The sequence below is a fragment of the Dermacentor silvarum genome, chromosome 9 (assembly GCF_013339745.2).
Source record: "Dermacentor silvarum isolate Dsil-2018 chromosome 9, BIME_Dsil_1.4, whole genome shotgun sequence".
NCBI lineage: Eukaryota > Metazoa > Arthropoda > Arachnida > Ixodida > Ixodidae > Dermacentor > Dermacentor silvarum.
In genome coordinates this window covers 164,529,131-164,536,704 of record NC_051162.1, presented here as the reverse complement: position 1 = coordinate 164,536,704, position 7,574 = coordinate 164,529,131, and the positions used below count along the sequence as shown (strand labels likewise).

The 7,574-nt window shown below is 45.7% G+C and overlaps 1 non-coding gene across 1 annotated transcript; it reads left to right on the top strand.

Moving 5' to 3' along the window:
* The first annotated feature begins 363 nt into the window (after positions 1-363).
* Positions 364-547, top strand: LOC119465396 (U2 spliceosomal RNA). The gene has a single exon (XR_005194844.1). It is a non-coding gene; the product is annotated as a U2 spliceosomal RNA (small nuclear RNA).
* Positions 548-7,574: the final 7,027 nt, after the last annotated feature.

The window sequence follows — 7,574 nt, the reverse complement described above, 5'->3', positions numbered from 1 at the left end:
TTGGCCGCTGCTCCGGTTCAAGGTTCTAAGTTTGCGGGATTGGGGCCACATGGACGGTTCGCATTTCTTTGCGCCTCGGAGTCCTGGCGTGCAGCACGCTCACGCTAAGCGTCCGGGGCCCGTACATCGTCGGTGGTCTCCTTCCACGCCGCGTTGCCCATTCGCTTTTCTGTTTACCCCGTCCTTCTTGATAGGCACGTTGTTCTTCTTCAGAACGTACTACGTGCGGCTCACCCATTTCACAGTCAGAGGAGAACTGAGGGAAGGAGCTAACGTAGAGGACGACCTCTGAAGACAGAAACACTGATTGGTAGGCACTAGTTTGAATACGTGGGACGGCGTACGCGCGTATCTTGCGAACGTATACATGGCCGACGTGGGTCACAGTGTAGTATCTGATCTCATCAGCTTCATATTTGATACGGGTTGTATTTGTACCCAAGATATACAATTTATTTTTGCACGTTGGCGGAGTGTTTCAAGCCTGCTTCACCTCCTTCGCGCGTCAGCTCTGCATAGCACGGTCTTCGGGATAAGCCCACGTTTTTGGTGTACATCGATAGGCTGGAAACTCAGTACAGCTTCCCTGTAATATTTTACATGTCAAATATGTAGACGCATGTCCTGTAGTGAAAGACTGTATTGGCACCTCTTCTAGTTAGTAAAGTACAAATAACATAGTACCAACCGTGCAAAGGAAAACAGTAGCAGTTTCTCCCGAAATGCGAAGGATCGATTCAGATAGGAAGTTAGTGGACAGCTATACAAACTAAGCATAGTAGTTTTATCACCAGTATAAACTTGTGAACATAGGCATACTAACTGAATTAACCAGCATGGTGTCACGCTCGCACAGGCAAACAAGGATGCGTCTCACTCGATGACCGCGGAAACTGGCTGCCAAAACGCTGGAGTTAGCGCAGCAGCAGCAGCGAGCGAATGGACCTTCGTCCCGGCGCTCGCATCAATGCAGTCTTAGCCGTGAACACACAGGAAGGGCGGACTCTGCCCCGCCGCAGATGGCTTTCAAGATACAGCCGCGCGGGTGGCCGCTCGTGGCGCAGAACGCGCCCCTCCTCCCGCTCCCCCCGAAGCCTTCCAGCGCGGCGGGGGTGTGTGGTCACAGAAAGGCATGGCCCCAATAGAGAGGTTTTGATTAGGGGCACGCAAGCGTAAGGGCCCCCTAGCGCTTGGGGCCCTTACGCTTGCGTCCCCCTAATCTAAAGCTTTGCGCGTGCGCAGTACCGCGGCCCGAAGCGCTAGGGGGCCTTTACGCTTGCGTCCCCCTAATGTAAAACTCTCTATTACCTCCCTGACCCTCCTTCCGGAGCGTTGTGCGCGACTGCAAGACTGCGTTTCCTTCCCGCTTCCCCCCCTTGTGTGGACCAGCTGCGATGGCCGGCTAACCGTCGCATGCTTTCACTCGCACATACAGGATTTTGCGCGCGGCTATCATTCTAAAATTAAAATTAAATTATTGGATTTTAAGTGCCAAAACCATAATCTGATTATGAGGCACGCCTTAGTCGGGGCCTCCGGAAATTCGGGCCCCCTGGGGTTTTTTAACGTGCACCTAAATCTAAGTACACGGGTGTTTTCGCATTTCGCCCCCATTGAAATGCGGCCACCGTGGCCCGTATTCGATCCCGCGACCTTGTGCTCAGCAGCTCAACACGGCTACGATTTTATCGTGCGTGGACGTTATATCGAACCTCACGGCGACGACGGCGGAATTTAGCCTAGAGAGTCCATAAAATTGTTGTCGCAATAAAAATGTAATTACAAGGTACATGATAAAATGACAATACGAAACATTCAGAAGATAGAAACACATCAATATAATGAAGTTAACAATATTATATTGCAAAACCTGATATAGGAATCCAGAAAAGAAAAAAAGAATGAGTTTCAAGAACATATGAAGTGCAATAGAACCGTGAATACAAGAAAACGAATAAAACAATACACTGCGGCACATGTGTAACACGAACAGACAATTTTCACTTCATGGACAAATATGTGAGCTTTCAGGAGTTTAATTACAAATTGTAATGTATGCCGTAATGAAATGGCGGCTAAGTGATCAGTCGGCCGCAGGTAGTGCGGAGTTTTGTAAAATTTCGCGCGAACGGTGTTCTTATTCTCAGTACTGCGAATCTCAGGGCATAGCAGTTTGGCATCTAAAAAAGATACCGTGTTTTTTTTAAGAATCGACATTTAAAAATATGTGAGCTGTACACAAACACACGTACACAAAAAAGAAAGAAACAACGAAAGAACAACCGAAAAATTGAAGCACATCCGCCAGGTTAGGATTAAACGAATAAATGTGCTCTAACCAGTTTTTCACGCGAATAACATTAATATTGTAACAAAGTTTACCAGTGTACAATCAACAGCCTTGTTCTTACAATAGAAAAAAAATGTTCTGTAAACTTGAGTCTCGATGCGATTTGACATGTGAGGCAATGATAATGCTCAACCCCTGAGAGATTATGAACAATGACGCACAACAAAGCCTTAAGCTAACACGTCTCCCTGTGTTTCCTGTGGACTACGTAAGAAAAGAGCAGTGGGGCACACTAGATAACGTTTAACATTAACTCACCGCTCGTGTATTGCAGTAAAGGCTGAACAAATAACACATTCGCCGCCAACATCACCACTAACTATCGTCAATCAATGCAAACAACATACAAAGCTTACATTGATTCCCACAGTGCGTGCGATCACCATTTTTCTATAAATCTCTTATACATCCTTCAAATCTGAAATCTATGTAGATTGGTTGAATATGTTGCAGGAACTGTTCGCCAATAACGCTGCCCACCCTATATGAATGCATACATCGATCCATTTATTCCTGCAGCCGGTCATTTTGTTGCCCTTTCCACCGTGCTCTTTTTTTCGAACTCACTTCTTCGAACTTTGCAGCGCCATTTTTATTCGTCTGAATATCTATTTGATTGAATTATGCTTGATTGCGTAGTGAAGGAAATAAGTGCTTTTGGAAGGTTGCTTCCGCGCGGCCGTGTTTCCAATGATCTGGTTCAAAACGTTTCGTCATATTCTGTGGTCTTTCTTCAAGATTTCACAGTATTGCTTAAACTGTGAAGGGGTGTGTCCTACAGTGGCACCGGGACTGTTTTACAGAAATCACCATACTACTAAGCAAAAGTTTAAGCCGATCTGAGGCGTTTTCAGTACTTCCACATATACGTGAAAGGGAGACATGTAAACATTTCTGGCTAGAAATAATGAAATGAGTTTTCGCTTGACTTTTGCGCAGCCGAAAATAAGCTTGCGAGATGTATTACGGCAATCAGATGGTCCACTGGTGGTGTCAGTCATCGACCAGGGAAGAAGCTTTGTGACGCAGACGCACTGGCAAGACTTTCTGTACCGCTGAAAAATCTAAACTGTGCAAAATATTTCAGACAGCGATAAGGTATGCAAGACATGTAGCTTGGTCAAAGGCGTGCTTATGCGGCAAGATGAGGTTTATTAAATGTACTATAGCTATATTATCACAGCAAAGAGTTGAGCGGTCGCGACAGCGCTTTGAAGGCTGACGGGAAACTATGTAAAAATAGCTGGGAGCTTGCAAAAAAGCCACAGTTTGGCCCAAAAGGCGAAGCGTCGATTGCGCTAGCAGGTTAGTGGACAGCTATACGAAGTAAGGATATTATTTTTATCTACCCGATACACTTGTAAACATAGGGATACCAATGAAATTATTAAGCTTCATGTCCCGCGCGCACAAGCATATATGAACACATTTGAGTCCATTACCAGGGAAACTCGCTGTCAAAACACTGGAGTGAGTGATTGCCACAACAGCGACTTGAATTTGCCTTCTTGCCACCGCTTGCAAAGAGGACTCTGTCCTCGCCGTAGATGCCTTTCAAGATACAGTGGCTCGAGCTGGCGCCCGCGGCGTATAACTTCACCCCCCCCCCTTCCCTACCCTCCTTCCTGAGTGTTGCGCGCGACTAGAAGACAGTAGCGCTTCCTCCCGCTCCCCTCCATTACGTAGGCGAGATTGAGGCGCGAACGCCCGATAGCATTCGCACGCTTTCACTAGCACATACAGCATATGGCGCGCGGCGACGATTTTATCACCCTTGGGCTTTCTTCGGAACCGAACGGCGACGCCGCCGGCAGGAATGCGGCTGGAGTGCCCATATAGTTGCTATCGCAATAAAAATTTGGAAAATACATCCAAAAGTGGTATTAGCAGCAAGTAATCAGAATGAAAAAAATCTGAGGGCACCTATGCGCTTCTTATAAATTGGGAATGCGAAAAATAGGCTATTGAACGACCCTAAGCAGTCCTTCGAGCTATGACCTCTTCGCAGGCAAGCGAGTGCGTTGTGACTCTTGGCCAACGTCTGCTAACGCCGGAGTTGACACTGAACGTTTTGGAAAAATTAGCATGTCATCATAAAGCCGAGTGCACGCGCCTGCTATCTAGGAGGCGTTGGCGTGGCGAGTTTTGAGAAGACCTTACCAAGACACAGAACTCAAGCGGGAGCTTCGCAAAGAAGGAATGCGTGGTTAACACAGGCTTCCAAGAGCGAGAGCGAGAGGAAAGTGGCGTCAGGGTGATTCCCTCTCCCCTCATGCAATCCCTGGCGCACTATGGCTGGCAGCTGGGGCTCCGTTTCGCCAGCTCTGCTGCTACAAGGCGTGCTCGGGACGTGGAGTCGCGGCCAATGGGAATTTAGCAGCCGTTTTCCGGTTTTCCATACGACGGACCCCAGTTTTACCGGTGAATGGGCTATTTGATGCTTTCACATCAAAAAGTATTGTCTAAACATAATCACCATTGTGTTTCCTCTAGACCTATGTAAAATAATAGCTGAACATAAAAAAGATATCTGTGAAGCTATATAAAAATAGCAGAAGACTAGTAAAACCTTCACGAAATACATTCAATAGTGGCATAAGTACCAAGTAATCGACAGAAAGTAAAAAAGTTGTGGAAACACAATCTTTACAGTTGAGCGTTCTGGTGCGGCATTTGAAGTGTTTCACAGAGAATTAGATATAGTCCAAGACAATGAAGGAATAGTGAAAACGGTTGTCTCGGGGCCCTCAACTACTGCACTTACTGCAACTTACTACTACTGCAACTACTGTACTGGTTAGAACTGAAGGGTAGAAAAAAGGCAACAGTACAATTGCTCAACTTCTGAAACTAAAATGTATGAAATAGCAAAAGGTTTGCCAAAGGAGCTGATAACTGCGCCGCTATTGAATGTAACACGCTTGCAGAGTGGTCTACCAAATGTCAAATGACACTCCTGTTTCTCTGCTTCTTCCGGAAGAGTACACGTTACCTGAAATTGTAATGAGAGGTAGCATGAATCTCGAGGTAATATAACCCGATGTTTAGGGTTCGGAGGGATAGGGGAGGGGGAACTATGGAGAGCTCGCTGGAAGTAGGAGAAAACAACAGAAAACGTGGGAGACAAAACGTGTAGTAAACACTGTCTAGCCCGTTGAATATATCGGTGCCTCCAAGCCGACAACCTGCTTAGTTTTATTATCAAACTAACTATTGGCAGAAAATGCGAGGCCAGCGGAACAAAAACAAAAGTACAGAAATGACACTAACAAGGTTTTGTGATGCGTCATCCGGGACGTGTTCCTTATACAAAGCTGTGACACATGGTCCTCGTTCTGAAAGGCCTGCACCGTCCGAAGGCAATCTTTTTTGTGCGCATGCGCGGTATATAAAGCTAGCAAGCAACGCCAATATTCTAGGCCATGCAGTATTAAAAAAAAACTTTCTTGCGAACCGTTCCGGGCTTTTCTGACCGGGGATGCTGGGTGCTGCTGCTGGCTTACTGAAGAGCTCACACCTTAAAGAATCAAATGCATGCCTATTGGTTCGATCGAACCTATTACGTCAGCACAGCAGCCCGATGCTCTAACCTTTAGGCCACGTACAAACTAGCTCTTCGCTATGACCGATGCGTGCGTCATATGAGCGCTCGCCAGTTTTCTTTGTGCAAAGACGCAGGAATGAAATGGGCAAATATATAGCATTTGTGTAAACATTTTCAATAAGCTTTCACTTCACACGAAGTTTAGGATGTGCGCTGGATAAACACTGTTTTGTAGGGTCGGATATCAGTTGTAAATTGTACCCTCATGCATCACCACCTCATTGGATGTTCATTGTAGCTCTGTCGAAATGTCATCTCTATATATATTGCCGTTCATATGTAATGCGCAGAGTGTCCCATATTATCAATCATGAATGGCACGAAGTAAAGTTAACGGGGACCATCGGAAATAGTTGAGATATTGGCCATTGAAACGTTGCCGCGTGTAAATTCAGCGTGCATTAAAAGGAAGGCGAGGAATTTAAAAGCACGCACACGCAGATTATGTTGGCTGTGCAGCTGTACAAGCGCAGTTCTCGTCTGAATGAAAGCCCATCATTGTGAAGACTTTTGCTGCATTTGTGCGGACGTTACACTTATTCCACATCACAGCAGAACTATATACCATATTGCAAAAAAAGTAAACAATGCCCAATACAAAATTGCGATTTGCCCACGTCATTAGTTGTCAACTAAATTTGCAACAATAGAGTAGCCAATCCTAGTGATGAAACGATGTGCAATATTTTAAACGGAAAGCAAACACATGAGCTTAACGGTGTTATGAAAAAGGCACAACGGTTCAGAAAGACGCAATTGTTATGAACAAATAACGAGAAAGAATTCCCCAGCTCATGTTTCCTCCAAATTGGAAATCCGGACTTCGAAGGTAGAACGGTTACGTTTGCAGGCGATCACTGATAGGCAATACCCACAACCACCTTATCGTCGAAACTCTGCTGCTAGAAATGACACACTTCATGGAAACGCCATGTTGCAGCCGCTTGATGGCCGTGCCTGCGTGTATTCAGGCCCGATTCGAGCCCACACTTCCACAGTGTTGCGAATTCTTCTCAGTGGCACTGCCGAAATGCGTTATTTCGCCAGTTGCTCTTTCGCATACTGCTTGATGTTTTCCGTAGTCACCCATGGTCTTTGACTAGACAATTCTTAGCTGCGTTTGTTCTAGGCTGCGTCACGGCCTACACAATTCGCAGGCCTAAGTATTTTCATCAACCATGCCTCAAGTGATAATCAAACCACAGCGATTTTGTCAACTTGAGCACATTGCTATGTTGATGCCGCGGCGTGAATTCAGCACGTCATTTTGTTAAGCTTTTCAGAAAGGCTTCAAAAATCCGTATTTTCGCTCACAAAACAAACATGCACAGCAATAAATAAATGGAGTGTTTTGGTGTACTTGAAAACAGTCTGCCCGAACATTTCAAGTGTAATTTGCTTCTCCAGTTTAGCAACCTTGAACACGCTCTAAAGGTATTTAACTTTCACAGAAGGCAATTGCAGCGCGATTTCTCGCACGAAGCTTGGACGAACGACAGCAGATGTATATAAAAACCACCGCCTTAAAGCACATATTGTCGCTAACCCATCCTTGCTAGACTGTCCAGCTGTAAGAAGCAAATAACGAGGCTTCTTATCCGATCGACCACATTTCGGAAT